The sequence below is a fragment of the Schistocerca serialis genome, chromosome 8 (assembly GCF_023864345.2).
Source record: "Schistocerca serialis cubense isolate TAMUIC-IGC-003099 chromosome 8, iqSchSeri2.2, whole genome shotgun sequence".
In the NCBI taxonomy this organism is placed as follows: Eukaryota; Metazoa; Arthropoda; class Insecta; order Orthoptera; family Acrididae; genus Schistocerca; species Schistocerca serialis.
In genome coordinates this window covers 4,127,685-4,146,195 of record NC_064645.1, presented here as the reverse complement: position 1 = coordinate 4,146,195, position 18,511 = coordinate 4,127,685, and positions in this window count along the sequence as shown.

Sequence of the window (18,511 nt, the reverse complement as noted above, 5' to 3'; positions counted from 1 at the left end):
ACTCTTCTCACTGTCTATGATTTGTACCATTCCTGTGACACTAGTTATAGATTCCGATGCTACACTCCAGCTTTACTGTATGCCTAGGACCTTCTTATTGACGATGAAACACAGAAATTGCATCGGAATTAAATACAAAATGCACAATGCCGACTTAAGTACAAGAAGACTGACTCTTCTTACTGACTATGTTTTGATCCACTCCTGTGACACTAGTTATAGATTTCGATGCTCACTTCAGGTTTACTGTATCTCTTTGACCTTCATATTGACGATGAAACACAGAAATTGCATCGGAATTAAATAGAAAAGGCACAATGCCGACTTAAGTACAAGAAGACTGACTCTTCTTACTGTCTATGTTTTGAACCATTCCTGTGACACTAGTTGTAGATCCCGATGCTTCACTTCAGGTTTACTGTATCCCTTGGACCTTCTTATGGACGATGAAACACAGAAATTGCATCGGAATTAAATACAAAAGGCACAATGCCTACTTAAGTACAAGAAGACGGACTCTTCCTACTGTCTATGTTTTGAACCATTTCTGTGACACTAGTTATAGAGTCCGATGCTTCACTTCAGGTTTACTGTATTCCTTTGACCTTCTTATTGTGGATGAAACACAGAAATTGCATCGGAATTAAATACAAAAGGAACAATGCCGACTTAAGTACAAGAAGTCTAACGCTACTTACGGTCTATGTTTTGAACCTTTACTGTGACACTAGTTATAGATTCCGATGCTTCACTCCAGGTTTACTGTATCCCTTGGACAATCTTATTGACGATGAAACACAGAAATTGTATCCGAATTAAATACAAAATTCACAATGCCGACTTAAGTGCAAGAAGACTGACTCTTCTTACTGTCTATGATTTGAACCATTCCTGTGACACTAGTTATAGATTCCGATGCTTCACTCCAGGTTTACTATATCCCTTGGAACTTCTCATTGACGATGAAACACAGAAATTGCATAGGAATTAAATACCAAAGGCACAATGCCGACTTAAGGACAAGAAGACAGACTCTTCTTACTGACTATGTTTTGAACCATTCCTGTGACAATAGTTATTGATTCCAATGCTTCACTTTAGGTTTACTGCATCCCTCTGACCTTCGTATTGACGATGAAACTCAGAAATTGCATCGGAATTAAATACAAAAGGCACAATGCCGACTTAAGTACAAGAAGACTGACTCTTCTTACTGACTATGTTTGGAACCACTTTTGTGACACTAGTTATAGATTCAGATGCTTCACTTCAGGTTTACTGTATCTTTTGGACCTTCTTATTGACGATGAAACACAGAAATTGCATCGGAATTAAAAACAAAAGGCACAATGCCGACTTAAGTACATGAAGACCGACTCTTCTTACTGTCTATGATTTGAACCATTCTCTGTGACACTAGTTATAGATTCCGGTGCTACACTCCAGGTTTACTGTATCCCTTGGACCTTCTTGTTGACGATGAAACACAGAAATTGCATTGGAATTAAATACAAAAGGCACAATGCCGACCTAAGGACAAGAAGACTGACTATTCTTACAGACTATGTTTTGAACCATTCCTGTGACACTAGCTATAGATTCCGATGCTTGACTTCAGGTTTACTGTATCATTTGGACCTTCTTATTGACGATGAAACACAGAAATTGCATCGGAATTAAATAGAAAAGGCACAATGCCGACTTAAGTACAAGAAGACTGACTCTTCTTACTGTCTATGTTTTGAACCATTCCTGAGACACTAGTTATAGATTGCTATGCTTCACTTTAGGTTTACTGTATCCCTTGAACCCTCTTATTGACGATGAAACACAGAAATTGCAACGGAATTAAATACACAAGGCACAATGCCGACTTAAGTACAAGAAGACTGACTCTTCCTGCTGTCTATATTTTGAACCATTCCTGTGACACTAGTTTTGGATTCCGATGCTTCACTTTAGGTTTACTGTATCCCTCTGACCCTCTTATTGACGATGAAACACAGAAATTGCATCGGAATTAAATACAAAAGGCATAATGCCGACTTAAGTACAAGAGGACTGACTCTTCCTACTGTCTATGTTTTTAACTATTCCTTTGACACTAGTAATAGAGTCCGATGCTTCACTTCTTGTTTACTGTATCCCTTGGACCCTCTTATTGACGATGAAACACAGAAATTGCATCGGAATGAAATACAAATGGCACAATGCCGGCTTAAGTACAAGAAGACTGACTCTTCCTACTGTCTATGTTTTGAACCATTCCTGTGACACTAGTTATAGATTCCGATGCTTCACTCCAGGTTTACTGTATCCATTGGACATTCTTACAGACGATGAAACACAGAAATTGCATCGGAATTAAATACAAAAGGCACAATGCCGACTTAAGTACAAGAAGACTGACTCTTCTTACTGTCTATGATTTGTACCATTCCTGTGACACTAGCTATAGATTCCGATGCTACACTCCAGGTTTACTGTATCCCTAGGACCTTCTTGTTGACAATGAAACACAGAAATTGCATCGGAATTAAATACAAAAGGCACAATGCCGACTTAAGTACAAGAAGACTGACTCTTCTTACTGACTATATTTTGATCCATTCCTGTGACACTAGTTATAGATTCTGATGCTTCACTTCAGGTTTACTGTATCTCTTTGACCTTCATATTGACGATGAAACACAGAAATTGGATCGGAATTAAATAGAAAAGGCACAATGCCGACTTAAGTACAAAAAGACTGACTCTTCTTACTGTCTATGTTTTGAACCATTCCTGTGACACTAGTTGTAGATTCCGATGCTTCACTTCAGGTTTACTGTATCCCTTGGACCTTTTTATGGACGATGAAACACAGAAATTGCATCGGAATTAAATACAAAAGGCACAAAGTCGACTTAAGTACAAGAACACTGACTCTTCCTATTGTCTATGTTTTGAACCATTCCTGTGACACTAGTTGTAGATTCCGATGCTACACTTCAGGTTTAGTGTTTCCCTTGGACCTTCTTATTGACGATGAAACACAGAAATTGCATCGGAATTAAATACAAAAGGCACAATGCCGACTTAAGTACAAGAAGACTGACTCTTCCAACTGTCTATGTTTTGAACCATTTCTGTGACACTAGTTATGGAGTCCGATGCTTCACTTCAGGTTTACTGTATCCCTTTGACCTTCATATTGACGATGAATCACAGAAATTGCATTGGAAGTAAATACAAAAGGCACAAAGCCGACTTAAGTACAAGAAGACTGACTCTTCTTTCTGTCTATATTTTGAACCATTCCAGTGACACTAGTTATAGATTCCGATGCTTCACTTCAGGTTTACTGTATCCCTTGGACCTTCTTATTGTCGATGAAACACAAAAATTGCATCGGAATTAAATACAAAAGGCACAATGCCGACTAATGTACAAGAAGACTGACGCTGCTTACAGTCTTTGTTTTGAACCATAACTGCGACACTAGTTATAGATTCCGATGCTTCACTTCAGGTTTACAGTATCCCTCTGACCTTCTTATTGACGATGAAACACAGAAATTGCATCGGAATTAAATAGAAAAGGCACATGGCCGACTTAAGTACAGGAAGACTGACTCTTCTTAACGTGTATGATTTGAACCATTCCTGTGAAACTAGTTGTAGATTCCGATGCTTCACTTCAGGGTTACTGTATCCCTTGGACCTTTTTATGGACGATGAAACACAGAAATTGCATCGGAATTAAATACAAAATTCACAATGTCGACTTTAGTACAAGAACACTGACTCTTCCTACTGTCTATGTTTTGAACCATTCCTGTGACACTAGTTGTAGATTCCGATGCTTCACTTCAGGTTTACTGATTCCCTTGTACCTTCTTATTGACGATGTAACACAGAAATTGCATCGGAATTAAATACAAAAGGCACAAGGCCGACTTAAGTACATGAAGACCGACTCTTCTTATTTACAAAGATTTGAACCACTCCTGTGACACTAGTTATAGATTCCGATGCTACACTTCAGGTTTACTGTATCCCTTGGACATTCTTATTGACGATGAAACACAGAAATTGTATCGGAATTAAATACAGAAGGCACAATGCCGACTGAAGTGCAAGAAGACTGACTCTTCTTACTGTCTATGATTTGAACCATTCCTGTGACACTAGTTATAGATTCCGATGCTTCACTCCAGGTTTACTATATCCCTTGGACCTTCTCATTGACGATGAAACACAGAAATTGCATCGGAATTAAACACAAAAGGCACAATGCCGATTTAAGGACAAGAAGACTGACTCTTCTTACTGACTATGTTTTGAACCATTCCTGTGACAATAGTTATTGATACCGATGCTTCACTTTAGGTTTACTGCATCCCTCTGACCTTCTTATTGACGATGAGACTCAGAAATTGCATCGGAATTAAATACAAAAGGCACAATGCCGAATTAAGTACAAGAAGACTGACTCTTCTTACTGTCTATGTTTTGATCCATTCCATTGACACTAGTTATAGATTCCGATGCTTCACTCCAGGTTTATGGTATCCCTTGGACCTTCTTATTGACGATGAAACACAGAAATTGCAACGGAATTAAATACAAAAGACACAATGCCGACTTAAGTACAAGAAGACTGACTCTTCTTACTGTCTTTGTTTTGAACCATTCCTGTGACACTAGTTATAGATTCTTATGCTCACTTTTGGTTTACTGTATCCCCTGGACCTTCTTATTGACGATGAAACACAGAAATTGGGACGGAATTAAATACAAAAGGCACAATGCCGACTTAAGGACAAGAAGACTGACTCTTCTTACTGACTATGTTTTGAACCATTCCTGTGACACTAGTTATAGATTCCGATGCTTCACTTCAGGTTTACTGTAACCCTCTGACCTTCTTATTGACGACGAAACACAGAAATTGCTTCGGAATTACATAGAAAAGGCACAATGCCGACCTAAGTACAGGAAGACTGACTCTTCTTACTGTCAATGTTTTGAACCATTCCTGTGAAACTAGTTGTAGATTCCGATGCTTCACTTCAGGTTTACTGTATCCCTTGGACCTTTTTATGGACGATGAAACACAGAAATAGCATCGGAATTAAATACAAATTTCACAATGTCGACTTAAGTACAAGAACACTGACTCTTCCTACTGTCTATGTTTTGAACCATTCCTGTGACACTAGTTGTAGATTCCGATGCTTCACTTCAGGTTTACTGTTTCCCTTGTACCTTCTTATTGACGATGTAACACAGAAATTGCATCGGAATTAAATAGAAAAGGCACAATGCCGACTTCAGTACATGAAGACCGACTCTTCTTATTTACAAAGATTTGAACCACTCCTGTGACACTAGTTATAGATTCCGATGCTTCACTGCAGGTTTACTGTATCCCTTGGACATTCATATTGACGATGAAACACAGAAATTGTATCGGAATTAAATACAAAAGGCACAATGCCGACTTAAGTGCAAGAAGACTGACTCTTCTTACTGTCTATGATTTGAACCATTCCTGTGACACTAGTTATAGATTCCGATGCTTCACTCCAAGTTTACTATATCCGTTGGACCTTTTCATTGACGATGAAACACAGAAATTGCATCGGAATTAAACACAAAAGGCACAATGCCGACTTAAGGACAAGAAGACTGACTCTTCTTACTAACTATGTTTTGGACCATTCCTGTTACAATAGTTATTGATAACGATGCTTCACTTTAGGTTTACTGCATCCCTCTGACCTTCTTATTGACGATGAAACTCAGAAATTGCATCGGAATTAAATACAAAAGGCACAATGCCGAATTAAGTACAAGAAGACTGACTTTTCTTACAGACTATGACTTGAACCATTCCTGTGACACCAGTTATAGATTCCGATGCTTCACTTCAGGTTTACTGTATCATTTGGACCTTCTTATTGACGATGAAACACAGAAATTGCATCGGAATTAAATACAAAAGGTACAATGCCGACTTAAGTACAAGAAGACTGACTCTTCTTACTGTCTATGTTTTGAACCATTCCTGTGACACTAGTTATAGATTCTTATGCATCACTTTAGGTTTGCTGTATCCCCTGGACCTTCTTATTGACGATGAAACACAGAAATTGGGACGGAATTAAATACAAAAGGCACAATGCCGACTTAAGGACAAGAAGACTGACTCTACTTACTGACTATGTTTTGAACCATTCCTGTGACACTAGTTATAGATTCCGATGCTTCACTTCAGGTTTACTGTAACCCTCTGTCCTTCTTATTGACGACGAAACACAGAAATTGCATCGGAATTACATGGAAAAGGCACAATGCCGACCTATGTACAGGAAGACTGACTCTTCTTACTGTCTATGTTTTGAACCATTCCTGTGAAACTAGTTGTAGATTCCGATGCTTCACTTCAGGTTTACTGTATCCCTTGGACCTTTTTATGGACGATGAAACACAGAAATAACATCGGAATTAAATACAAATTTCACAATGTCGACTTAAGTACAAGAACACTGACTCTTCCTACTGTCTATGTTTTGAACCATTCCTGTGACACTAGTTGTAGATTCCGATGCTTCACTTCAGGTTTACTTTTTCCCTTGTACCTTCTTATTGACGAAGTAACACAGAAATTGCATCGGAATTAAATACAAAAGGCACAATGCCGACTTAAGTACATGAAGAGCGACTCTTCTTATTTACAAAGATTTGAACCACTCCTGTGACACTAGTTATAGATTCCGATGCTTCACTGCAGGTTTACTGTATCCCTTGGACATTCATATTGACGATGAAACACAGAAATTGCATCAGAATTAAATACAAAAGGCACAATGCCGACTTAAGTGCAAGAAGACTGACTCTTCTTACTGTCTATGATTTGAACCATTCCTGTGACACTAGTTATAGATTCCGATGCTTCACTCCAAGTTTACTATATCCCTTGGACCTTTTCATTGACGTTGAAACACAGAAATTGCATCGGAATTAAACACAAAAGGCACAAAGCCGACTTAAGGACAAGAAGACTGACTCTTCTTACTAACTATGTTTTGGACCATTCCTGTTACAATAGTTATTGATACCGATGCTTCACTTTAGGTTTACTGCATCCCTCTGACCTTCTTATTGCGATGAAACTCAGAAATTGCATCGGAATTAAATACAAAAGGCACAATGCCGAATTAAGTACAAGAAGACTGACTCTTCTCACAGACTATGATTTGAACCATTCCTGTGACACCAGTTATAGATTCCGATGCTTCACTTCAGGTTTACTGTATCATTTGGACCTTCTTATTGACGATAAAACACAGAAATTGCATCGGAATTAAATAGAAAAGGCACAATGCCGACTTAGGTACAAGAAGACTGACTCTTCTTACTGTCTATGTTTTGAACCATTCCTGTGACACTAGTTATAGATTCCTATGCTTCACTTTAGGTTTACTGTATCCCTTGGACCTTCGTATTGACGATGAAACACCGAAATTGCAACGGAATTAGATACACAAGGCACAATGCCGACTTAAGTACAAAAAGACTGACTCTTCCTGCTGTCTATGATTTGAACCATTCCTGTGACAGTAGTTTTGGATTCCGACGCTTCACTTTAGGTTTACTGTATCCCTCTTACCTTGTTATTGACGATGAGACACAGAAATTGCATCGGAATTAAATACAAAAGGCACAATGCCGACTTAAGTACAAGAAGACTGACTCTTCCTACTGTCTATGTTATGAACGATACCTGTGACACTAGTTATAGATTCCGATGCTTCACTTCAGGTTTATTGTATCCCTCTGACCTTATTGACGATGAAACATAGAAATTGCATCGGAATTAAATACAAAAGGCACAATGCCGACTTAAGGACGAGAAGACTGACTCTTCTTACTGACTATGTTTTGAACCATTCCCTGTGACACTAGTTATAGATTCCGGTGCTACACTCCAGGTTTACTGTATCCCCTGGACATTCTTATTGACGATGAAACACAGAAATTGGGTCGGAATTAAATACAAAAGGCACAATGCCGACTTAAGGACAGAAGACTGACTCTTCTTACTGACTATGTTTTGAACCAATCCTGTGACACTAGTTATAGATTCCGATGCTTCACTTCAGGTTTACTGTATCCCTTGGACCTTCTTATTGACGATGAAACACAGAAATTGCATCGGAATTCAAGAGAAAAGGCACAATGCCGACTTAAGTACAGGAAGACTAACTCTTCTTACTGTCTATGTTTTGAACCATTCCTGTGAAACTAGTTGTAGATTCCGATACTTCACTTCAGGTTTACTGTATCCCTTGGACCTTCTTATTGACGATGAAACACAGAAATTGCATCGGAATTACTGACTCTTCCTACTGTCTTTGTTTTGAACCATTCCTGTGACACTAGCTATAGATTCCGATGCTTCACTTCAGGTTTACTGTATCCCTTGTACCTTCATAATGACGATGTAACACTGAAATTGCATGGGAATTGAATACAAAAGGCACAATGCCGACTTAAGTACATGAAGACCGACTCTTCTTATTAATAAAGATTTGAACCACTCCTGTGACACTAGTTATAGATTCCGATGCTTCACTTCAGGTTTACTGTATCCCTTGGACATTCTTATTGACGATGAAACACAGAAATTGTATCGGAATTAAATACAAAAGGCACAATGCCGGCTTAAGTGCAAGAAGACTGACTCTTCTTACTGTCTATGATTTGAACCATTCCTGTGACACTAGTTATAGATTCCGATGCTTCACTCCAGGTTTACTATATCCCTTGGACCTTCTCATTGACGATAAAACACTGAAATTTCATCGGAATTAAATACAAAAGGCACAATGCCGACTTAAGGACAAGAAGACTGACTCTTCTTACTGACTATGTTTTGAACCATTCCTGTGACAATAGTTATTGATACCGATGCTTCACGTTAGGTCTACTGCATCCCTCTGACCTTCTTATTGACGATGAAACACAGAAATTGCATCGGAATTAAATAGTAAAGGCACAATGCCGACTTAAGTACAAGAAGATTGACTCTTCTTACTGACTATGTTTGAACCATTCCTGTGACACTAGTTATAGATTCCGATGCTTCACTTCAGGTTTACTGTATCCCTTGGACCTTCTTATTGACGATGAAACACAGAAATTGCATCGGAATTAAATACAAAAGGCACACTGCCGACCAAAGTACATGAAGACTGACTCTTCTTACTGACTATGTTTAGAACCATTCCTGTGACACTACTTATAGATTCCGATGCTTCACTTCAGGTTTACTGTATCCCTTGGACCTTCTTATTGACGTTGAAACACAGAAATTGCATCTGAATTAAATACAAAAGGCACAATGCCGACTTAAGTACTGTCTATGTTTGGAACCTTTCCTGTGACACTAGTTATAGATTCCGATGCTTCACTCCAGGTTTACTGTATCCCTTGGACCTTCTTATTGACGATGAAACACAGAAATTGCATCGGAATTATATACAAAAGGCACAATGCCGACATAGGCACATGAAGACTGACTCTTCTTACTGTCTATGTTTTGAACCATTCCTGTGATACTAGTTATAGATTCCGATGCTACACTCCAGGTTTACTGTATCTCTTGGACCTTCTTATGACGATGAAACACAGAAATTGCATCGGAATTAAATACAAAATGCACAATGCCGACTTAAGGTTAAACAGACTGACTCTTCTAACTGACTATGTTTTGAACCATTCCTGTGACACTAGTTATAGATTCCGATGCTTCACTTCAGGTTCACTGTATCCCTCTGACCTTCTTATTGACGATGAAACACAGAATTTGCATCGGAATTAAATACAAAATGCACAATGCCGATTTTAGTACAAGAAGACTGTATCTTCTTACTGTCTATGTTTAAACCATTCCTGTGACACTTGTTACAGATTCCGATGCTTCACTCCAGGTTTACTGTATCCCTTGGACCTTCTTATTGACGATGAAACACAGAAATTGCATCGGAATTAAATAGAAAAGGCACAATGCCGACTTAAGTACAAGAAGACTGACTCTTCTTACTGTCTATGATTTGAACCATTCCTGTGACACTAGTTATAGATTCCGATTCTTCACGTCAGGTTTACTGTATCCCTTGGACCTTCTTATTGACGATGAAACACAGAAATTGCATCGGAATAAAATACAAAAGGCACAAGGCCGACTTAAAGACATGAAGACTTACTCTTCTTACTGACTATATTTAGAACTATTTCTGTGACACTAGTTATAGATTCCGATGCTTCAGTTCAGGGTTACTGACCTTCTTATTGACGATGAAACACAGAATTTGCATCGGAATTAAATACAAAAGGCAGAATGCCGACTTAAGTACAAGAAGACTGACTCTTCATACTGTCTATGTTTTGAACCATTCCTGTGACACTAGTTACAGATTCCGATGCTTCACTTCAGGTTTACTGTATGCTTAGGACCTTCTTATTGACGATGACACACGGAAATTGCATCGGAATTAAATAGAAAAGGCACAATGCCGACTTAAGTACAAGAAGAATGTATCTTCTTACTGTCTATGTTTTGAACCATTCCTGTGACACTAATTATAGGTTGCGATGCTTCACTCCAGGTTAACTGTATCCCTTGGACCTTCTTATTGCCGATGAAACACAGAAATTGCATCGGAATTATATACAAAAGGCACAATGCCGACTTAAGGACAAGAAGAGTGACTCTTCTTACTGACTATGTTTTGAACCATTCCTGTGACACTAGTTATAGATTCCGATGCTTCACTTCAGGTTTATTGTATCTCTCTGACCTTCTTATTCACGATGAAACACAAAATTGCACCGGAATTAAATACAAAAGGCACAATGCCGATTTAAGTACATGAAGACCGAGTCTACCTACTGACTATCTTTGAACCATGCCTGTAACACTATTTATAGATTCCGATGCTTCACTTCAGGTTTACTGTATCCCTTGGACCTTCTTATTGACGATGAAACACAAAAATTGCATCGGAATTAAATACAAAAGGCACAATGCCGACTTAAGTTCAAGAAGACTGACTCTTCTTACTGACTATGTTTTTAAGCATTCCTGTGACACTAGTTATAGATTCCGATGCTTCACTTCAGGTTTACTGTATCCCTCTGACCTTCATATTGACGAAGACACACAGAAATTGCCTCGGAAATAAATAGAAAAGTCACAATGGCGACTTAAGTACAAGAAGACTGACTCTTCTTAATGTCTATATTTGAACCATTCCTGTGACACTAGTTATAGATTCCGATGCTTCACTTTAGGTTTAGAGTATCCCTTGGACCTTCTTATTGACGATGAACACAGTAATTGAATCGGAATTCAATAGAAAAGGGACAATGCCGACTTAAGTAGAAGAAGACTGACTCTTCTTACTAACTATGATTTGAACCATTCCTGAGACACTAGTTATAGATTCCGATGCTTCACATCAGGTTTACTGTATCCCTCTGACCTTCTTATTGACGATGAAACACAGAAATTGCATCGGATTTAAATAAAAAAGGCACAATGCCGACTTAAGTACAAGAAGACTGACTCTTCCTACTGTCTATGTTTTGAACCATTCCTGTGACACTAGTTATAGATTCCGATGCTTCACTGCAGGTTTACTGTATCCCTCTGACCTTATTCACGATGAAACACAGAAATTGCATCGGAATGAAATACAAAAGGCACAATACCGACTTAAGTACAAGAAGGCTGACTCTTCTTACTGTCTATGTTTTGAACCATTCCTGTGACACTAGCTATTGATTCCGATGCTTCACTTCAGGTTTACTGTATCATTTTGAACTTCTTATTGACGATGAAACACAGAAATTACATCGGAATCAAATACGAAAAGCATAATGCCGACTTAAGTACAAAAAGACAGACTCTTCTTACTGACTATGTTTTGAACCATTCCTGTGACACTAGTTATAGATTCCGATTCTTCACGTCAGGTTTACTGTATCCCTTGGACCTTCTTATTGACGATGAAACACAGAAATTGCATCGGAATAAAATACAAAAGGCACAAGGCCGACTTAAAGACATGAAGACTTACTCTTCTTACTGACTATATTTAGAACTATTTCTGTGACACTAGTTATAGATTCCGATGCTTCAGTTCAGGGTTACTGACCTTCTTATTGACGATGAAACACAGAATTTGCATCGGAATTAAATACAAAAGGCAGAATGCCGACTTAAGTACAAGAAGACTGACTCTTCATACTGTCTATGTTTTGAACCATTCCTGTGACACTAGTTACAGATTCCGATGCTTCACTTCAGGTTTACTGTATGCTTAGGACCTTCTTATTGACGATGACACACGGAAATTGCATCGGAATTAAATAGAAAAGGCACAATGCCGACTTAAGTACAAGAAGAATGTATCTTCTTACTGTCTATGTTTTGAACCATTCCTGTGACACTAATTATAGGTTGCGATGCTTCACTCCAGGTTAACTGTATCCCTTGGACCTTCTTATTGCCGATGAAACACAGAAATTGCATCGGAATTATATACAAAAGGCACAATGCCGACTTAAGGACAAGAAGAGTGACTCTTCTTACTGACTATGTTTTGAACCATTCCTGTGACACTAGTTATAGATTCCGATGCTTCACTTCAGGTTTATTGTATCTCTCTGACCTTCTTATTCACGATGAAACACAAAATTGCACCGGAATTAAATACAAAAGGCACAATGCCGATTTAAGTACATGAAGACCGAGTCTACCTACTGACTATCTTTGAACCATGCCTGTAACACTATTTATAGATTCCGATGCTTCACTTCAGGTTTACTGTATCCCTTGGACCTTCTTATTGACGATGAAACACAAAAATTGCATCGGAATTAAATACAAAAGGCACAATGCCGACTTAAGTTCAAGAAGACTGACTCTTCTTACTGACTATGTTTTTAAGCATTCCTGTGACACTAGTTATAGATTCCGATGCTTCACTTCAGGTTTACTGTATCCCTCTGACCTTCATATTGACGAAGACACACAGAAATTGCCTCGGAAATAAATAGAAAAGTCACAATGGCGACTTAAGTACAAGAAGACTGACTCTTCTTAATGTCTATATTTGAACCATTCCTGTGACACTAGTTATAGATTCCGATGCTTCACTTTAGGTTTAGAGTATCCCTTGGACCTTCTTATTGACGATGAACACAGTAATTGAATCGGAATTCAATAGAAAAGGGACAATGCCGACTTAAGTAGAAGAAGACTGACTCTTCTTACTAACTATGATTTGAACCATTCCTGAGACACTAGTTATAGATTCCGATGCTTCACATCAGGTTTACTGTATCCCTCTGACCTTCTTATTGACGATGAAACACAGAAATTGCATCGGATTTAAATAAAAAAGGCACAATGCCGACTTAAGTACAAGAAGACTGACTCTTCCTACTGTCTATGTTTTGAACCATTCCTGTGACACTAGTTATAGATTCCGATGCTTCACTGCAGGTTTACTGTATCCCTCTGACCTTATTCACGATGAAACACAGAAATTGCATCGGAATGAAATACAAAAGGCACAATACCGACTTAAGTACAAGAAGGCTGACTCTTCTTACTGTCTATGTTTTGAACCATTCCTGTGACACTAGCTATTGATTCCGATGCTTCACTTCAGGTTTACTGTATCATTTTGAACTTCTTATTGACGATGAAACACAGAAATTACATCGGAATCAAATACGAAAAGCATAATGCCGACTTAAGTACAAAAAGACAGACTCTTCTTACTGACTATGTTTTGAACCATTCCTGTGACACTAGTTATAGATTCCGATGCTTCACTTCAGGTTTACAGTATCCCTCTGACCTTATTCACGATGAAACACAGAAATTGCATCGGAATTAAATACAAAAGGCACATTACCGACTGACTCTTCTTACTGTCTATGTTTTGAACAATTCCTGTGACACTAGTTATAGATTCCGATGCTTCACTTCAGGTTTACTGTATGCCTCTGACCTTCTTATTGACGATGAAACATTGAATTTGCATCGGAATTAAATACAAAAGGCACAATGCCGACTTAAGTACAAGAAAACTGACTCTTCTTACAGTCTATGTTTGAACCATTCCTGTGACACAAGTTATAGATTCCGATGCCTCACTTCAGGATTGCTGTATCCCTCTGACATTCTTATTGACGATGAAACATAGAAATTGCATCGGAATTAAATACAAAAGGCACAATGCTGACTTAAGTACAGGAAAACTGACTCTTCTTACTATCTATGTTTGAACCATTCATGTGACACTAGTTATAGATTCCGATGCTTCACATGAGGTTTACATTATCCCTCTGAACTTCTTATTGACGATGAAACACAGACATTGCATCGGAATTAAATAGAAAAGGCACAATGCCGACTTAAGTACAAGGAGACTGACTCTTACTACTGTCTATGTTTGAACCATTCCTGTGACACTAGTTATAGATTCCGATGCTTCACTTCAGGTTTACTGTATCCCTCTGACCTTATTCACTATGAAACACAGATATTGCATCGGAATTAATTTCAAAAGGCACAATACCGACTTAAGTACAAGAAGGTTGACTCTTCTTACTGTCTATGTTTGGAACAATTCCTGTGACACTAGTTATAGATTCCGATGCTTCACTTCACATTTACTGTATGCCTCTGACCTTCTTATTGACGATGAAACACAGCATTTCCATCGGAATTAAATACAAAAGGCACAATGCCGACTTAAGTACAAGAAAACTGACTCTTCTTACTCTCTATGTTTTGAACCATTCCTGTGACACCTGTTATAGATTCCGATGCTTGACTTCAGGTTTACTGTATCCCTTGGACCTTCTTATTGACGATGAAACACAGAAATTGCATCGGAATTAAATACAAAAGGCACAATGACGACTTAAGTACAAGAAGACTGTATCTTCTTACTGTCTATGTTTTGAAACATTCCTGTGACACTAGTTATAGATTCCAATGCTTCACTCCAGGTTTACTGTATCCCTTGGACCTTCTTATTGACGATGAAACCCAGAAAATGCATCGGAATTAAATGCAAAAGGCCCAAGGCCGACTTAAGTACAAGAAGACTGACTCTTCTTACTGACTATGTTTTGAAGCGGTCCTGTGACACTAGTTATAGATTCCGATTCTCACTTCAGGTTTACTGTATCCCTCTGACTTTCGTATTGACGATGAAACACAGGAATTGCACCGGAATTAAGTACAAAAGGCACAATGCCGACTTAAGGACAAGAAGACTGACTCTTCTTACTGACTATGTTTCGAACCATTCCTGTGACACTAGTTATAGATTCCGATGCTTCACTTCAGGTTTACTGTATCCCTCTGACATTCTTATTGACGAAGACACACAGAAATTGCCTGGGAATTAAATAGAAAAGGCACATTGCCGACTTAAGTACAAGGAGACTGACTCTTCTTAATGTCTATGTTTTGAACCATTCCTGTGACACTAGTTATAGATTCCGATGCTTCACTTCAGGTTTACTGTATGCCTCACACCTTATTCACAATGAAACACAGAAATTGCATCGGAATTAAATACAAGAGGCACATATACCGACTGACTCTTCTTACTGTTTATGTTTTAAACTATTCCTGTGACACTAGTTATAGATTCCGATGCTTCACTTCAGGTTTACTGTATGCCTCTGATCTTCTTATTGACGATGAAACATTGAATTTGCATCGGAATTAAATACAAAAGGCACAATGCCGACTTAAGTACAAGAAAACTGACTCTTCTTACTGTCTATGTTTTGTCCCATACCTGTGACACAAGTTATAGATTCCGATGCTTCACTTCAGGTTTGCTGTATCCCTCTGACATTCTTATTGACGATGAAACACCGAAATTGCATCGGAATTAAACAGAAAAGGCACAATGCCGAATTAAGTACAAGAAGACTGACTCCTCTTACTGTCTATGTTTTGATCCATACCTGTGACACTAGTTACAGATTCCGATGCTTGACTTCAGGTTTACTGTATCCTTGGACCTTCTTATTGACGATGAAACACAGAAATTGCATAGGAATTTAATACAAAAGGCACAATGCCGACTCAAGTACAAGAAGACTGAGTCTTCTTACTGTCTATGTTTTGAAACATTCCATTGACACTAGTTATAGATTCCGATGCTTCACTTCAGGTTTACTGTATCCCTCTGACTTTCTTATTGACGATGAAACACAGAAGTTGCACCGGAATTAAATACAAAAGGCACAATGCTGACTTAAGGACAAGAAGACTGACTCTTCTTACTGACAATGTTTTGAACCATTCCTGTGACACTAGTTATAGATTCTGATGCTTCACTTCAGGTTTACTGTATCCCTCTGACCTTCTTATTGACGATGAAACACAGAAATTGCATCGGAATTAAATAAAATAGGCACAATGCCGAATTATGAACAAGAAGACTGACTCTTACTACTGTCTATGTTTTGAACCATTTCTGTGACACTAGTTATATATTCCGATGCTTCACTTCAGGTTTACTGTCTCCCTTGGACCTTCTTATTGACGATGAAACACAGAAATTGCATCGGAATTAAATACAAAAAGGCACAATGACGACTTAAGTACAAGAAGACTGTATCTTCTTACTGTCTATGTTTTGAAACATTCCTTTGTCACTAGTTATAGATTCCGATGCTTCACTCCAGGTTTACTGTATCCCTCTGACCTTCTTATTGACGATGAAACACAGAAAATGCATCGGAATTTAATACAAAAGGCCCAAGGCCGACTTAATGACAAGAAGACTGACTCTTCTTACTGACTATGTTTTGAACCATTCCTGTGACACTAGTTATAGATTCCGATGCTTCACTTCAGGTTTACCGTATCCCTCTGACTTTCTTATTGACGAAGACACGCAGAAATTGCCTCGGAATTAAATAGAAAAGGCACAATGCCGACTTAAGTACAAGGAGACTGACGCTTCTTAATGTCTATGTTCTGAACCATTCCTGTGACACTAGTTATAGATTCCGATGCTTCACTGTAGGTTTAGTGTATCCCTTGCACCTTCTTATTGACGATGAACACAGTAATTGCATCGGAATTAAAGAGAAAAGGCACAATGCCGACTTAAGTATAAGAAGACTGACTCTTCTTACTGACTATGATTTGAACCATTCCTGAGACACTAGTTATAGATTCAGATGCTTCACTTCTGGTTTACTGTATCCCTCTGACCTTCTTATTGACGATGAAACACAGAAATTGCATCGGAAGTAAATAAAAAAGGCACAATGCCGACTTAAGTACAAGAAGACTGACTCTTCTTACTGTCTATGTTTTGAACCATTCCATTGACACTAGTTATAGATTCCGATGCTTCGCTCCAGGTTTACTGTATCCCTTTTACATTCTTATTGACGATGAAACACTGAAATTGCATCGGAATTAAATACAAAAGGCAAAATGCCGGCTTAAGTACAAGAAGACTGACTCTTCTTACTGTCTATGTCTTGAACCATTCTGTGACACTAGCTATTGATTCCGATGCTTCACTTCAGGTTTACTGTATCATTTTGAACTTCTTATAGACGATGAAATACAGAAATTACATCGGAATCAAATACAAAAAGCATAATGCCGACTTAAGTACAAAAAGAATGACTCTTCTTACTGACTATGTTTTGAACCATTCCTGTGACACTAGTTATAGATTCCGATGCTTCACTTCAGGTTTACTGTATCCCTCTGACCTTATTCTCGATGAAACACAGAAATTGCATCGGAATTAAATACAAAAGGCACAATATTGACTGACTCTTCTTACTGTCTATGTTTTGAACAATTCCTGTGACACTAGTTATAGATTCCGATGCTTCACTTCAGGTTTACTGTATGTCTCTGACCTTCTTATTGACGATGAAACACAGAATTTGCATCGGAATTAAATACAAAAGTCTCAATGCCGACTTAAGTACATGGAGACAGACTCTTCTTACTGACTATGTTTTGAATCATTCCTGTGACACTAGTTATAGATTCCGATGCTTCACTTCATGTTAACTGTATCCCTCGTACATTCTTATTGACGATGAAACATAGAAATTGCATCGGAATTAAATACAAAAGGCACAATGCTGACTTAAGTACAAGAAAACTGACTCTTCTTACTGTCTATGTTTTGAACCATTCATGTGACACTAGTTATAGATTCCGACGTTTCACTTGAGGTTTACATTATCCCTCTGACCTTCTTATTGACGATGAAACACAGAAATTGCATCGGAATTAAATAGAAAAGGCACAATGCCGAATTAAGTACAAGAAGACTGACTCTTCTTACTGTCTATGTTTTGAACCATTCCTGTGACACTAATTACAGATTCCGATGCTTGACTTCAGGTTTACTGTATCCCTTGGACCTTCTTATTGA